The sequence below is a fragment of the Coregonus clupeaformis genome, chromosome 16 (genome assembly GCF_020615455.1).
Source record: "Coregonus clupeaformis isolate EN_2021a chromosome 16, ASM2061545v1, whole genome shotgun sequence".
Taxonomy (NCBI): Eukaryota; Metazoa; Chordata; class Actinopteri; order Salmoniformes; family Salmonidae; genus Coregonus; species Coregonus clupeaformis.
Genome location: NC_059207.1, coordinates 58,518,023 through 58,535,351, shown reverse-complemented (window position 1 = coordinate 58,535,351; position 17,329 = coordinate 58,518,023). Strand labels below are relative to the sequence as shown.

The 17,329-nt window shown below is 41.6% G+C and overlaps 1 protein-coding gene across 4 annotated transcripts in view; it reads right to left on the bottom strand.

The window, feature by feature from the left end:
• ak8 (adenylate kinase 8) overlaps window positions 1-17,329 on the bottom strand; it is an 82,969-nt gene that overhangs the window by 15,688 nt on the left and 49,952 nt on the right. The gene's annotated exons all lie outside the window — the stretch shown is intronic.

The following is a 17,329-nucleotide window of genomic DNA, read 5'->3' as shown; positions in this document are numbered from 1 at the left end:
ACTGTAACCCAGTAAAAATCTTTGAAATTGTTGCATGTTGCATTTATATTTTTGTTCCATTAAAATTATATTAGAAAAGTGGTGAAAAAGTGTGCCAAATTACTGTTTTTTGTAAATATTTTCATGGTTAGTTCCAATAGTTTACATGTAAACACTCAAAAAAATTGTTTTATATGGGTGTTCCCTTTAGTCTAATGATTGCAATTATATATTCTAGGGAACAATGTTTCCAAAATGCCCAGAATTAAGAAAAATTGTGGACAGGATTCACATGGCCATATTTCCATAAATAATTGATACATAAAATGCATTCCTATGGGATTTTACCTAGAGTGACAGGGCAGGTTTCTTGTCACATTTCTTGAAATTGACACAATACAGAATATCATATTATACAGTACCAGTCAAAAGTTTGGACACACCTACTCATTCAAGGGTTTTTCTTTATTTTTTACAATTTTCTAAATTGTAGAATGATAGTGAATAAATCATAACAATGAAATAACATATATGGAATCATGTAGTAACCAAAAAAGTGTTAAACAAATCAAAATATATTTTATATTCTTCAAAGTAGCCATCCTTTGCCTTGATGACAGCTTTGCACACTCTTGGCATTCTCTCAACCAGCTTCACCTGGAATGCTTTTCCAACAGTCTTGAAGGAGTTCCCACATATGCTGAGCACTTGTTGGCTGCTCTTCCTTCACTCTGTGGTCCAACTCATCCCAAACCATCTCAATTGGGTTGAGGTCGGGGTATTGTGGAGGCCAGGTCATCTGATGCAGCACTCCATCACTCTCCTTCTTGGTAAAAGAACCCTTACACAGCCTGGAGGTGTGTTGGGTCATTGTCCTATTGAAAAACAAATGATAGTCCCACTAAGCCCAAACCAGATGGGATGGTGTATCGCTGCAGAATGCTGTGGTAGCCATGCTGGTTAAGTAATAAATCACAGACAGTGTCACCAGCAAAGCACCCCCACACCATAACACCTCCTCCTCCATGCTCTACGGTGGGAACTACACATGCGGAGATAATCCGTTCACCCACACCGCGTCTCACAAAGACACGGCGGTTGGAACCAAAAATCTCCAGTTTGGACTACAGACCAAAGGACAAATTTCCACCGGTCTAATGTCCATTGCTCGTGTTTCTTTGTGCAAGCAGGTCTCTTCTTCTTATTGGTGTCCTTTAGTAGTGGTTTCTTTGCAGCAATTCGACCATGAAGGCCTGATTCACACAATGTCCTCTGAACAGTTGATGTTGAGATGTGTCTGTGACTTGACCTCTGTGAAGCATTTTTTGGGCTGCAATATCTAAAGCTGATAACTCTAACTAACTTATCCTCTGACAGAGCTCCAGAGGTCCTCTGTTGAGATGGGAGAACCTTCCAGAAGGACAACCATCTCTGCAGCACTCCACCAATCAGGCCTTTATGGTAGAGTGGCCAGACGGAAGCCACTCCTCAGTAAAAGGCACATGACAGCCCACTTGGAGTTTGCCAAAAGGCACCTAAAGGACTCTCAGACCATGAGAAACACGATTATCTGGTATGATGAAACCAACTTTTTGACCTGAATGCCAAGCCTCACGTCTGGAGGAAACCTGGCACCATTCCTACAGTGAAGCACGGTGGTGGCAGCATCATGCTGTTGGGATGTTTTTCAGCGATAGGGACTGGGATACTAGTCAGGATCGAGGAAAAGATGAACGCAGAGATCTTGATGAAAACCTGCTCCAGAGCGCTCAGGACCTCAGACTGGGGCGAAGGTTCACCTTCCAACAGGACAACGACCCTAAGCAACGGCCAAGACAACGCAGGAGTGGCTTCGGGACTCTGAATGTCCTTGAGTTGCCCAGCCAGAGCCCAGACTTGAACCCGATGTAACATCTCTGGAGAGATCTGAAAATAGCTGTGCAGTGACGCTCCCCATCCAACCTGAGAGATCTTGAGAGGATCTGCAGAGAAGAATGGGAGAAACTCCCCAAATACATGTGTGCTTGTAGCGTCATACCCAAAAAGACTCGAGGATGTAATCGCTGCCAAAGGTGCTTCAACAAAGTACTGAGTAAAGGGTCTGAATACTTATGTAAATGTGCTATTTCATTTTTAAAAATATATATATATAAATTTGCTAACATTTCTAAAAACCAGTTTTTGCTTTGTCATTATGGGGTATTGTGTGTAGATTGATGGAAAAAATAATTTAATCCATTTTAAAATAAGGCTGTAACGTAACAAAGTGGAAAACGTTAATGGGTCTGAATACTTTCCGAATGCACTGTAGTTAGAGTGTTTTTAACAAAGGGATTAGTAGTTTTCTTCTTTACTTTCTTAAAGGGAGCAGAGTACAAATATCCATCCAAAATTAAGCCTTTTGGGGACAGCATTTCAGTCTGCAGCCAGGGTAAGTATGATTTCTTGGAGAACCAAAACATTGCAGCCCAGTAATACCACTGTAGGTTTGGAAGTTGCAACCCTCCTCTGTCATAGGGCAAATAAAGAAGAGAAAGTCTAAAGCTGTTCGAATACCCATACTAACATACTGTATACTACATACTTAATGAGTATATACTACATACTATTAAATCATTTTAGTATACTGCAAACGAATGGTATCATTTCAGTTGAGCGTACTAGCGCTTCACCTGTCTACCGGAAGTTGATGCTATTGCTATGCAACCTCTTGCTAGCTTGTTAGCATAACAAATGACTAGCTAGACATTTTACGATTTCGGGTGTGTTCGTAAATTCAATCTGGAGTGCCAAAGTGCGCTAAGAGTGCGCTCTGGGCGTTCGTAAATCCAGAGCGTTGTCAGATTATCCGTTGGTAAATTCAGAGCGTTTCGCTCTCGGAGCGTTCAGAGCGCACACTGGACGCTCTGGCCGAGGAGTAGGGTTGATCCGAGCGTTCTGACCTCACAACGGCAGTCAAGCACCCAAGCTAACTGGCTAACATTGGCTAGCTTGCTAGCTACTTCCAGACACAAATTAGAGTTCATCTCACTCTGTCCATTTTACTCGCCCCAGCAGAGCTGGTTAGGCTTTTTTCATGTTATCCAGAGCGTTGGTGACTAACTGTGCTGCTGGCAACAATTCAATAACGCCTTTTTTTTCTGGCGTTTACTGACACTGGCCATATTCAACGGGTGTTGAGCGTTCGTAAATTCATCAGTCATTCTGCGCTCTGGCACACTCAGAGGAGAGTGCTCTGAAATCGGAGTAGATAGCCAGAATTACAATGTCCATTGAGAACGCACAATGACTATATCACTTAGCTAAGAATGACGTGAATAATCAAGTCAAACGTTGGGTAGTTAGTTAGATAGCATATACAGTGGGGAGAACAAGTATTTGATACACTGACGATTTTGCAGGTTTTCCTACTTACAAAGCATGTAGAGGTCTGTAATTTTTATCATAGGTACACTTCAACTGTGAGAGACGGAATCTAAAACAAAAATCCAGAAAATCACATTGGATGATTTTTAAGTAATTAATTTGCATTTTATTGCATGACATAAGTATTTGATCACCTACCAACCATTAAGAATTCCGGCTCTCACAGACCTTTTAGTCTTTCTTTAAGAAGCCCTCCTGTTCTCCACTCATTATCTGTATTAACTGCACCTGTTTGAACTCGTTACCTGTATAAAAGACACCTGTCCACACACTCAATCAAAGAGACTCCAAACTCTCCACAATGGCCAAGACCAGAGAGCTGTGTAAGGACATCAGGGATAAAATTGTAGACCTGCACAAGGCTGGGATGGGCTACAGGACAATAGGCAAGCAGCTTGGTGAGACGGCAACAACTGTTGGCGCAATTATTAGAAAATGGAAGAAGTTCAAGATGACGGTCAATCACCCTCGGTCTGGGGCTCCATGCAAGATCTCACCTCGTGGGGCATCAATGATCATGAGGAAGGTGAGGGATCAGCCCAGAACTACACGGCAGGACCTGGTCAATGACCTGAAGAGAGCTGGGACCACAGTCTCAAAGAAAACCATTAGTAACACACTACGCCGTCATGGATTAAAATCCTGCAGCACACGCAAGGTCCCCCTGCTCAAGCCAGCACATGTCCAGGCCCATCTGAAGTTTGCCAATGACCATCTGGATGATCCAGATGAGGAATGGGAGAAGGTCATGTGGTCTGATGAGACAAAAATAGAGCTTTTTGGTCTAAACTCCACTCGCCGTGTTTGGAGGAAGAAGAAGGATGAGTACAACCCCAAGAACACCATCCCAACCGAGAAGCATGGAGTTGGAAACATCATTCTTTGGGGATGCTTTTCTGCAAAGGGGACAGGACGACTGCACCGTATTGAGGGGAGGATGGATGGGGCCATGTATCGCGAGATCTTGGCCAACAACCTCCTTCCCTCAGTAAGAGCATTGAAGATGGGTCGTGGCTGGGTCTTCCAGCATGACAACGACCCAAAACACACATCCAGGGCAACTAAGGAGTGGCTCCGTAAGAAGCATCTCAAGGTCCTGGAGTGGCCTAGCCAGTCTCCAGACCTGAACCCAATAGAAAATCTTTGGAGGGAGCTGAAAGTCCGTATTGCCCAGCGACAGCCCCCGAAACCTGAAGGATCTGGAGAAGGTCTGTATGGAGGAGTGGGCCAAAATCCCTGCTGCAGTGTGTGCAAACCTGGTCAAGACCTACAGGAAACGTATGATCTCTGTAATTGCAAACAAAGGTTTCTGTACCAAATATTAAGTTCTGCTTTTCTGATGTATCAAATACTTATGTCATGCAATAAAATGCAAATTAATTACTTAAAAATCATACAATGTGATTTTCTGGATTTTTGTTTTAGACACAGTTGAAGTGTACCTAGGATAAAAATTACAGACCTCTACATGCTTTGTAAGTAGGAAAACCTGCAAAATCGGCAGTGTATCAAATACTTGTTCTCCCCACTGTAAATGATTTAATGCTGTAGATTTATGGCTGAAGTGCTGGAGTATAGAACCAAAATTATAAGCCCTAAAAGCACGGAAATAGTGTCCACTGCTTGTATACTTCGTATTTTGGCGAATTTAGTATGACATCCGGGAACGTTTAGCATACTATGTCCATACTATGACCTATAAGCATACTACATACTCAATTTACGTCACAAATACTATGGTTAGTATGAGTATTCGAACACAGCTTAAGCCTTGGTTTTCTGTTGCTCCAGATAAAATTTGAGAGTATCTTTCTGATCTTTGGGCAAAATAAAGGTGGTGGAGCCAGACGAATTGATTGAAATAGATAAAGAAATTTGGGCAGAATATTCATCTTAATGATATTTATTCTACCAATAATAGATATAGGCAATGATGTCCATCTGTTGATGGATTCTGTTACACTCGTTACCATGGGTTCATAATTTGTTGAACTCAAGGAGCTAATTTCTGGTGTGATTTTAATACCAAGATATGTGAAACCTGGTTCTGTATTCACAAATGGATGCTGTACAACTGGATTCAGTCTCTCTTAATTTTTGAGGAAAGGGATGGAAGATTTGGTTTTATTAACTTTAAACCCAGAAACCCAAAGTTATTAATTAAATTGGAGAGGGAAGAGATATAATTATTTAGATCTGTTAGGAATAAGAGGGTATCATCGGCATACAGGGCCACTCGATGTTGACGGGTGGGTCCTTGCTGCAATGGCAAAGGGTTCTATTGCTAAAATAAAGAGTCCTGGACTGGCCGGACATCCTTGTCTCGTGCCCCGAAAAAGCTTAAAAGGTTGTGAAATCAAGTTGTTAGTGGCAACTTCTGCAGTGGGGTCGGTATATAATATCTTAATCCATTTACAGAAGTAGTTCCCAAACTCAAATCTCTTAAGCACTTCAAATAAATAAGACCACTCAACTCTATCAAATGCCTTCTCTGCATCAAGTGAGAGTATGGCAGTATCATGGGACCCTTCACACATGTTTAGTACTCTCCTCACATTGTGAAAACCATGTTTTTTCACAAAGCCATTTTGGTCGGAGTTCAGAAGAGAAATCGGTCTGTAACTTTCACATTTTGTTGGGGATTTATTAGGCTTCAGAATAAGAGTGATTAAAGCACTCCTTAGAGAGGGGGGGAAACAACCTTGCTGAAAGGATACATATCCAAAAGTGGACCTAGAAGTTTGTCCTTAAATATCTTATAAATATCTATTGGGAGCCCATCTGGACCTGCCGCTTTACCTCCCTTCATATTGGAAAAAGCATCAGATATTTCAACACCATCCAATTCCTTTTCCAGATCCAATTGTGTGTCTTCTGAAATAGAGGGAAAATCAAGACCATCCAAAAATGATGTCTGATTAGTTCAGTTCTCAGGAGATACAGAGTTGTAAAGTGTGTTGTAGTAGGAAGCAAATGTTTGGTTTATTTCTACAGGACCCATTGATAATTGTCCTTGTTAATTATGAATTGCATCAATGGCTCGGTCAGAATTTAACTTCTTAATTCGCCAGGCCGGCAATATACCAGGTTTTTCACCTTGATCATAGAAGGACTGTTTCAGCCTCATTAAGCTGTTTGCAGCCTTTGAGGTGGAAAGTTCTTCATACTGAGCTTTAAGAGCAAATAATTACTTCTACTGAGTTATCCAAAAAAGCTTCCCTCTCCAATTCTCTGATTTTGCTGTCCATCTCTCTCGTTTCATATTTAATTGATTGGATTTGAAACTGGTAAAACGTATAATTTGCCCCCTAATACAGTGGCTTGCGAAAGTATTCACCCCCCCTTGGCATTTTTCCTATTTTGTTGCCTTACAACCTGGAATTCAAATTGTATCATTTGATTTACACAACATGTCTCTCACTTTGAAGATGCAAAATATTTTTTATTGTGAAACAAATAAGAAATAAGACAAAACAAACGGAAAACTTGAGCTTGCATAACTATTCACCCCCCCAAAGTCAATACTTTGTAGAGACACCCTTTGCAGCAATTACAGCTGCAAGTCTCTTGGGGTATGTCTCTATAAGCTTGGCACATCTAGCTACTGGGATTGTTGCCCATTCTTCAAGGCAAAACTGCTCCAGCTCCTTCCAGTTGGATGGGTTCCGCTGGTGTACAGCAATCTTTAAGTCATACCACAATTCAATTGGATTGAGGTCTGGGCTTTGACTAGGCCATTCCAAGACATTTAAATGTTTCCCCTTAAACCACTCGAATGTTGCTTTAGCAGTATGCTTAGGGTCATTGTCCTGCTGGAAGGTGAACCTCCGTCCCAGTCTCAAATCTCTGGAAGACTGAAACAGGTTTCCCTCAAGAATTTCCCTGTATTTAGCGCCATCCATCATTCCTTCAATTCTGACCAGTTTCCCAGTCCCTGCCGATGAAAAACATCCCCACAGCATGATGCTGCCACCACCATGCTTCACTGTGGGGATGGTGTTCTCGGGGTGATGAGAGGTGTTGGGTTTGTGCCAGACATAGTGTTTTCCTTGATGGCCAAAAAGCTCAATTTTAGTCTCATCTGACCAGAGTACCTTCTTCCATATGTTTGGGGAGTCTCCAACATGGCTTTTGGCGAACACCAAACGTGTTTGCTTATTTGTTTCTTTAAGCAATGGCTTTTTTCTGGCCACTCTTCCGTAAAACCCAGCTCTGTGGAGTGTACGGCTTAAAGTGGTCATATGGACAGATACTCCAATCTCTGCTGTGGAGCTTTGCAGCTCCTTCAGGGTTATCTTTGGTCTCTTTGTTGCCTCTCTGATTAATGCCCTCCTTGCCTGGTCCGTGAGTTTTGGTGGGCGGCCCTCTCTTGGCAGGTTTGTTGTGGTGCCATATTATTTCCATTTTTTAATAATGGATTTAATGGTGCTCCGTGGGATGTTCAAAGTTTAGGATTTTTTTTTATAACCCAACCCTGATCTGTACTTCTCCACAACTTTGTCCCTGACCTGTTTGGAGAGCTCCTTGGTCTTCATGGTGCCGCTTGCTTGGTGGTGCCCCTTGCTTAGTGGTGTTGCAGACTCTGGGGCCTTTCAGAACAGGTGTATATATAATGAGATCATGTGACACTTAAATAAAGTCCACCTGTGTACAATCTAACTAATTATGTGACTTCTGAAGGTAATTGGTTGCACCAGATCTTATTAAGGGGCTTCATAGCAAAGGGGGTGAATACATATGCACGCACCACTTTTCCATTATTTATTTTTTAGAATTTTTTGAAACAAGGTAATTTAATTTCACTTCACCAATTTGGACTATTTTGTGTATGTCCATTACATGAAATCCAAATAAAAATCAATTTAAATTACAGGTTGTAATGCAACAAAATAGGAAAAACACCAAAGGGGATGAATACTTTTGCAAGGCACTGTATATGCTTTGAAAACCTCCCATTTGGTCAGTGTTCAATGTAAAATAAACATCTACATGCTCTCCAACGTAATGTAAGAAGTCTGGGTCCTGTAACCACCTGGGATGCAAACGCCATCTAGAGGATCCTTTTACTAGTTTTGTATCCCTATAGAATAATGACACAGGAGAATGGTCACTCAGAAAAATACTATCATATCCACTTCTTGCTACATTGGGAAGCAATGAGCAAGAAACAAAAAAGTAGTCTATACGAGAATATTATTTAAATGTCGACGAGTAACATGAATACTCCCTTTTACTCGGGTTCTGAGTCCTCCAAGGTTCACATAGATTTAAGTCCTTAATGAAATGCAGTAATTTCTTTCTACTCTGCGAGTGGGAAGTGTCTAAACCAGAGGAGCGATATAGATGAGGATCAAGAGTGCAATTAAAATCCCCTGCCATTAGGACTTTACCAGGAAGGGAGGCTATCAATAGAAATTAATTCTCAAAGAATTTGGGATTATCATCATTAGGACCATAAACATTAACCAGATTAATATGCTCAATCAAAAGAGTTCCCTGTATCAAAATGTATCTACCAGCTGTATCAGTTATAATATTATCCACTTGAAACGGAACAGATTTGTGAATTATAACCATAACACCACAAGAATGAGAGGAGAAACAGGATGCTATTACTTGACCTTACCATCTCATGCGTACTTTAAGTAGCTCATCCTTCAACAAGTGAGTTTCTTGTAGGAACACAATAGATTCATAAAGTTGTTTAAGCCTAGTAATAACCAGTTTAAGCTTGGATAGTTTACAAACTCCACGGACATTCCACAAAGTAAATTTCAGTTTTGCATTTGAAGTCATTTAACCAAAGATATAAACATGGAACAAGCTATAGCATAAAGGCATATCTAAAATATGTTTAGTAACCACAAGGACCGCATTAATATTTTGTAGTGAGGAAAATACAGTGCATTCGGAAAGTAATCAGACCCCTTGACTTTTTCCACATTTTGTTACGTTACAGCCTTATTTTAAAATTGATTAAATTTGTGTTTTTTCTTCATCAATCTACACGCAATACCCCATAATGACAAAGCAAAAACAGGTTTTTAGAAATGTTTGCACATTTACTACAAATAAAAACCAGAAATATCACATTTACATAAGTATTCAGACCCTTTACTCAGTACTTTGTTGAAGCACCTTTGGCAGCGGTTACAGCTTTGAGTCTTCTTGGGTATGACGCTACAAGCTTCCATTCTTCTCTGCAGATCCTCTCAAGATCTGTCAGGTTGGATGGGGAGTGTCGCTGCACAGCTATTTTTAGGCCTCTCCAGAGATATTAGATCGGGTTCAAGTCCGGTCTCTGGCTGGGCCACTCAAGGACATTTTGGGACAAGTCTCTGAGCCACTCCTGCATTGTCTTGGCTGTGTGCTTAGGGTCATTGTCCTGTTGGAAGGTGAACCTTCATCCCAGTCTGAGGTCCTGAGCGCTCTGGAGTAGGTTTTCATCAAGGAACTCTCTGTACTTTGCTCCGTTCATCTTTCCCTCGATCCTGACTAGTCTCCCAGTCCCAGCCGCTGAAAGACATCCCCACAGCATGATGCTGCCACCACCATGCTTCACCGTAGGGATGGTGCCAGGTTTCCTCCAGACGTGAGGCTTGGCATTCAGGCCAAAGGGTTCAATCTTGATTTCATCAGACCAAATAATTTTGTTTCTCATGGCCTGAGAGCCTTTAGGTGCCTTTTGGCAAACCCCAAGCGGCCTGTCATGTGCCTTTTACTGAGGAGTGGCTTCCATCTGGCCACTCTACCATAAAGGCCTGATTGGTGGAGTGCTGCAGAGATGGTTGTCCTTCTGGAAGACTCTGTCAGAGTGACCATCGGGTTCTTGGTCACCTACCTGACCAAGGCCCTTCTCCCCCGATTGCTCAGTTTGGCCGGGCGGCCAGCTCTAGGAAGAGTCTTGATGGTTCAAAACTTCTTCCATTTAAGAATGATGGCGGCCACTTTGTTCTGGGGGACCTTCAATGCTGCAGAAATGTTTTGGTACCATTCCCCAGATTGTGCCTCGACACAATCCTGTCTCGGAGTGCTACGGACAATTCCTTCGACCTCATGGCTTGGTTTTTGCTCTGACATGCACTGTCAACTGTGGGACCTTATATAGACAGGTGTGTGCCTTTCCAAATCATGTCCAATCAATTGAATTTACCACAGGCAGGGCTGTGGTGGTCACGGAATTTCGTCAGCCGGTGATTGTCAAGCAAATAATTGTCGGTTTCACTGTAATTGACCGTTAATTAATATAAACACATTTAGCATCTCCTGGCTTCCACACATAGCCTACAAGCCACTGATGCAGACCTTTGGAACATCTACATTTGAAAAAGTATAATAAATCCATGTATTATAGCCTACACCGTCACAATAAATCCATCATTTATTTTAGACAGGTCTAAAGAAATATGATCTGAAGAAAATGTAGTCTATTTCAGAAGAACAGAATAGCATACTCTGAGTTGTCCTTATGTTAGGTCCTGATCTGGCTATGCCAAATGCCTGTGGGCTACACTAGTTCATTTAGCAGACAAGATTTGCTTTGATTCCGTGGCATTATTTTATAGTATGAAGAATACAATTGAACAAAGCTGATATGCAGAAGCGTAAAGAGGGGGTTGGGGTTGGGGTGGGGATATTTCCTCCACGCGATTTGAGGGAGTGCGCACATTTGGCTATTCTGTGTTGAGCGGTTAACAAAGTAATAGGTACTCCTATATGCTTAATTTAGAGTTATTAATGTAACTTTAGTTGTTCTACAAACGTTGGGCTATATGTTTTGATTCTTAATACATTGAAAGGCTGCATGATGCGACTCTCAAGATGATTTGAAAAAGTTGCTTGAAATGCATGAGCTCTGCTTTGTGTTTTTGCGCAGGCCGTAATGCACCCTAAAAAAATTTGTGGCCAGTGTCCATTGTGCCCTTCTCCCTGAGTGCTGCGCACTCGGAAGCACCTCTCACTCAAATGGCTCTCCATCACGTGATCGGGTCTTTCTCACAGGCTACAAGTGAAGACAGACACATCGGGGACGCAACTGCGCGCGTCCTTATCCAATTCCGAGGTGCTTATTGAAGATATTGGAAGAACTGTCCACATTTACTTTTCGTCAGCCAACAAGATGAGTAGGCCTAACGAACAGCAAAAGCACTAGGCTATGTCAATCTACTATCCCCATAGTACAAACGTCTACCTATTCTATTCTGTGCGAGAAATAAATATTCCAAACATAGTCTAGGCCAGTTGTGGGATGCGATGGATCCCACATTAATACAAACACTAGCATCAAAAAAACTTTTTTACGCAATGTGGCTGACGCAACAGATCAGAACGTTTAGCTTAAAATGTTGATAAACTATTAGGCTATTTCTTCACATTATCAGCGCAACAATGCGCACACGGCAGTAGGCTATAAGCGCTGATGTTCCATTTGCGGAAAACACCATTATCAAAAGTGACCGCAAATGCAATTATGCATGTAACACTTTTATTATAAAGGTGCATTTTTATGGTGAAAATGATCTTCCCCAAACTTGAAACTCACACGATGCTTATGTATACCAGTTTGGCTCTACACCCCTTATAAAGTGGATTAATGTGCTTAATTTTAATAAGTTATTTGGCCACTTTAGTTGTGATACAAACCTTATCAAAACACATATGCCTATGGGCTAGGCTACATGAGGTGTTCGACTATGATTAGAAGAAGTCCCCCCAAAAAGGCATTGTTTCTTATGCTGGGCATCATTCACAAATTATAATATATAATTCACAAGTGGTAGGCTAATATTGTCACCCATCAGACTATTCTTGATTTCATCTTGTCTATACTAAATAATATATGTGTGACATTTTTTTGATTTAGAATGGACCATTATCATGCACCTGTATCAAAACAAGGGCAGCGGGAAAAAATACATCTCATCTATGCACTTAAATAGTGAATGGAGGAGGCTTTTCACATTGTTCATTTTCATGCCAGCCAGGTAGGCTACACTGTCGTAAATATAAGCAATGTGCTTAATATCAGGAAAGTTGAGAAATAAATATAGTAGGCCTAGCCTATAGAAAGCTGATGGGATCCTCCTCTTTTTAGTTAGGGGCCATCACTCTGTTTTCTAGCACAATTGCATAGGCTATAAAAATGTTGCGCAACATGAGCTCATTGGCTCTCATTAAGTGTTTGATTAGATTTTCGATTACATTTGCATTGATGTCAGCGTGATTAGAGGGACAATAGAGTGCTGAGTTCCAGGCAGTTAGCAAGTTTGATAGGCTACTAATGACCAGCAGCAGCATCAGAGATTGGAGAAGCCTAATTACCGTGACTAAACGGTCACGTGGAATTTGACTGCCGGTGTGGCGGTAATACGGTCACCGCAACAGCCCTAACCACATGTGGACTCCAATCAAGTTGTAGAAACATCTCAAGGATGGTCAATGGAAACAGGATGCACCTGAGTGAGCTCAATTTCGAGTCTCATAGCAAAGGGTCTGAATACTTATGTAAATAAGGTATTTCAAAAAACCTGCTTTTGCTTTGTCATTATGGGGTATTTTGTGTAGATTGATGTGGAAAACATTTATTGAATCCATTTTAGAATAAGGCTGTAACATAACAAAATGTGGAAAAGGTGAAGGGGTCTGAATACTTTCCGAATGGACTGTACCAAATATTATTCACATTATGTTTAAGATCTGAGAAAGAAAGAAAACATTGTAAAATGACTCTCTCTACAGTCTCCATTGGGGGGAGAGTGTGTGTGTGGATTTCTTTAGATATTGTTTTCATATATATTGGTCCGGACAATCAAAAACTCACAACGCTTTGTCCGATGAAAAAAAATTTCTTCAGATTTGTCCATCAGTAAGCTCAGAGAACAAGTGTACCAAAGGAAATTATACATTTCCGTTATGGACATGAATGGGATATATGTAAAATACTGAAAATGAGGATGCTATGGTTTGTAAATGGCTTTAACACCACCATATAGGGACTTGTCCTCACTGTGTGTGAAATTTGGTGCCTTTATCACAGTCTACAATTCCCCTCAAATTTGAGGCTCAGCTGCTGAACAACATGGTTAAAAATAAAAGCTATGCATGAAGCAATTCTCTTTAGTCATAAGAGTCTCACCTAGTCGACAGATATTTAGGAGACCTCATGAGCTGTCCTAACCAGTTAAGACTGAGTTACCAGCAGGTGTGTCTTGATAATAGAAAAAGGCAGCGAGTGTTGGGCCAGTAACTGAAAGGTCGCTGGTTGTAATTCCCGAGCCGGCAAGGTGAAAAATCTGCCGTTCTGCCTTTCAGCAAGGCAGTTAACCCCCAACACATTTTGGTTGATTGCATTCAGTTGTGCAACTGACTAGATATCCCCTTTCTCTTCAAGTTATCCCTTCGGAGCGCAATATCACATTGTTAAAAAATATGCCTAAATTGGGTATACTTATGTCAACAATGTCAATCAGCGTCATGACTATATTTCCTTTGCGGTACCTCAACCTGTCGATAGGCCTTAATTAATAAAGCCGTCAGGTAAATCACTGCCCCTAACCGCCCTGGCCGCCCCACCACTACCATAATCATCATCCCATCAGTAACATTATCTCTCCATTGTCTCTCCGACTCAATTAAGCTAATGCTATGTAAATTAGGTCTCCTGCCATTAGCGCCAACGCCAGTCTTGCCTGAGAGCTTTCTGGACACTTTGCAGTATTTACTGACATCTCTACTAGTGCTTAATGCCACACAGCAGGCTGCACTGGAGAAAGGAAAAGGAGACCACTATGATTAGTAAACACTGGTAGAGAGGAGGTGTAGGGTCTAGCTAGGACATGGGGTGTATTCAAAATGGCACCCTCTTCCCTATGGCCCCTGGTCAAAAGTAGTGCACTATGTAGGGAATTGGGTGCCACTCATTTCCATTGCAGACATGTACATGTTGGAGACGAGGTAGATGTCCAGTTGAGGTCATACAACACATGGAATGGAGCTTGTACTGTAAATGTAGATGGCTCTCTTGTGATTCTCCAAGAGTGTTTGCGTCCTTCAATAAAAATAAGAACAGCACTGAAAGCCTAACTATACAACCGGGCCAATCTTCAATACTGTTAACATTTTTAAAACTGTATTTTTGTCAAAAGTCAGAGGCAGCTAGTTCTATAGATTTTCAGTCAATAACACAACAAAATTCAGTTGTGGTGGAGGGTCAATGTGTCTCAAGATTAAATGTTGACAATGAAGCATAACCCACAGTTCAACGTCTATTTTTGATTTACACTTGGTTGAGTTGTCAACTAACGTGAATGCAAGGTGAAATCCCCCCCAAAAATCACCATTGGATTTAGGTTAAAAGTTTGGTTAAAAAAAATACACAATTCCCTAACATTGATGACTTTTTGCAAATCCAATCAGTTTTCCACATTGATTCAATGTCATCACATATCATTTTGTTGTTGAAATGATACGGAAACAAAGTTGGTTCAACCAGTTTCTGCCCAGTGAGAAGGAACATAATTTGAACAAAGTCCAGAGTCTGTCTGTATGCCTGTTTCAGATGGTCTGTGTGTACACAATGAAGATAAACCCGATTAATGTTTGATTACACCGGGGTAGGTATGATAGAGAATATTTTGTGGACACAGAAAGGATCTGTACACCAGTACAGGCAACAATAGTGATGTAATTTCACAGCATTTCCAACAGCATAGTTCCTCTGTTTCTGGCACGGTTAGATAAAGAGGAGTACACCCTGAAGGAATAATGACCATCCCTGGCTACCTGGACTATTTGCATTGCCCACCCCACCCCAACCCACCCCAACCCCCTCTTTACGCTTCTGCTACTCTGTTTATTATTTATGCATAGTCACATTAACTCTACCCACATGTACATTTTACCTCAATTACCTCGACTAACCAGTGCCCCCGCACATTGACTCTGTACCGGTACCTCCTGTATATAGCCTCGCTACTGTTAATTCATTTTACTGCTGCTCTTTATATCTATTTTTTACTTAACACTTTTCTTTTCTTAAAAAACTGCATTGTTGGTTAAGGGCTTGTAAGTAAGCATTTCACTGTAAGGTCTACACCTGTTGTATTCGGCGCATGTGGCAAATGCAATTTTATTTTATTTTATTTGATTCAGAGCTCCAAGACAGGATTGTGTCGAGGCACAGATCTGGGGAAGGGTACCAAAAATGTCTGCAGCATTGAAGGTCCCCAAGAACACAGTGGCCTCCATCATTCTTAAATGGAAGAAGTTTGGAACCACCAAGACTCTTCCTAGAGCTGGCCGCCCGGCCAAACTGAGCAATCGGGGGAGAAGGGCCTTAGTCAGGGAGGTGACCAAGAACCCGATGGTCACTCTGACAGAGCTCCAGAGTTCCTCTGTGGAGATGGGAGAACCTTCCAGAAGGACAACCATCTCTGCAGCACTCCACCAATCAGGCCTTTATGGTAGAATGGCCAGATCGAAGCCACTTTAAAAGGCACCTAAAGGACTCAGACCATGAGAAACAATATTCTCTGGTCTGATGAAACCAAAATTGAACCCTTTGGCCTGAATGCCAAGTGTCATATCTGGAGGAAACCTGGCACCATCCCTACGTTGAAGTATGGTGGTGGCAGCATCATGCTGTGGGGATGTTTTTCAGCATCAGGGACTGGGAGACGATCGAGGGAAAGATGAACGGAGCAAAGTACAGAGAGATCCTTGATGAAAACCTGCTCCAGAGCACTCAGGACCTCAGACTGGGGCGAAGGCTCACCTTCCAACAGGACCACGAACCTAAGCACACAGCCAAGACAATGCAGGAGTGGCTTCGGGACAAGTCTCTGGAGAGACCTGAAAATAGCTGTGCAGAGACGCTTCCCATCCAACCTGACAGAGCTTGAGAGGAGCTGCAGAGAAGAATGGGAGAAATTCCCAAAATACAGGTGTGCCAAGCTTGTAGCGTCATACCCAAGAAGACTCAAGGCTGTAATCGCTGCCAAAGGTGCTTCAACAAAGTACTGAGTAAAGGGTCTGAATACTAATAAATACAAATACATTTGCAAACAGGAAAGGGCCTTTCCCAAATTGTCCCCGGGCCCTATACAGGGCCCAAAACAATCACTCAGAGTATAACAGGATTTCTTAAAGGGGCAATCCTTAGTTGCTACATCCATTTTTGGACCTATAAATTAATATGTACCCATTGATTATTGACGCTGTTTGTTCACCCGCACCCGCCCGCAATTGCTAATAAGCCATCCGCAACCACATGACTGTGTGATAAAGTGAAAATCTGAGGCCCACACCCGACCCTAACTCGCAAATATAGAAAATGCGCTGTAGGCTACAGTCAGAGAAGGTGGAATGATTTTGTGACAGGGTGTGCAGGATTTTTTTGTTGTTGCTTAATTTAGATATGTTTCTGCTTAGAATTTCCGACAATTTGGTAGGCAACATTTTATTACCTCCCCCTTTTCATTTTCTGCTACTTTCTCTCTACCTTTCGCACACACTTTCCTTCTCCCACCTCCACCCACTGTTTTTCTTCTCTTATTAAAAGCCACTATTTCACCTTTCTTTTGTAATGCCATCATCAACATCAACAATTCACTTACGCTGTCTGTCATGCTGCAGCTAGCTGATTTCAGAGTGGAAGGTGTGTGAAGTGTCTTCAACTTAATTATTTTGTAGCTGGATACATTCCTCCTTGATTTGGAAAAAAATGCATATAGCCATAAAAGCCTGTCTCTTAAGATAAAACCTGAGAAGAAGATGTAATATTGATCACAATGCGTTTTCCTTTAGGCCCTAAAGCTTACAGGCTTACACACTAATTCCAGATAGCCTAAAAAGAATGAAAGAAAAACCTAAATGTAGCCTATAGATATACATTTCACAAGAATTATACATTCATGGATTTTCTATT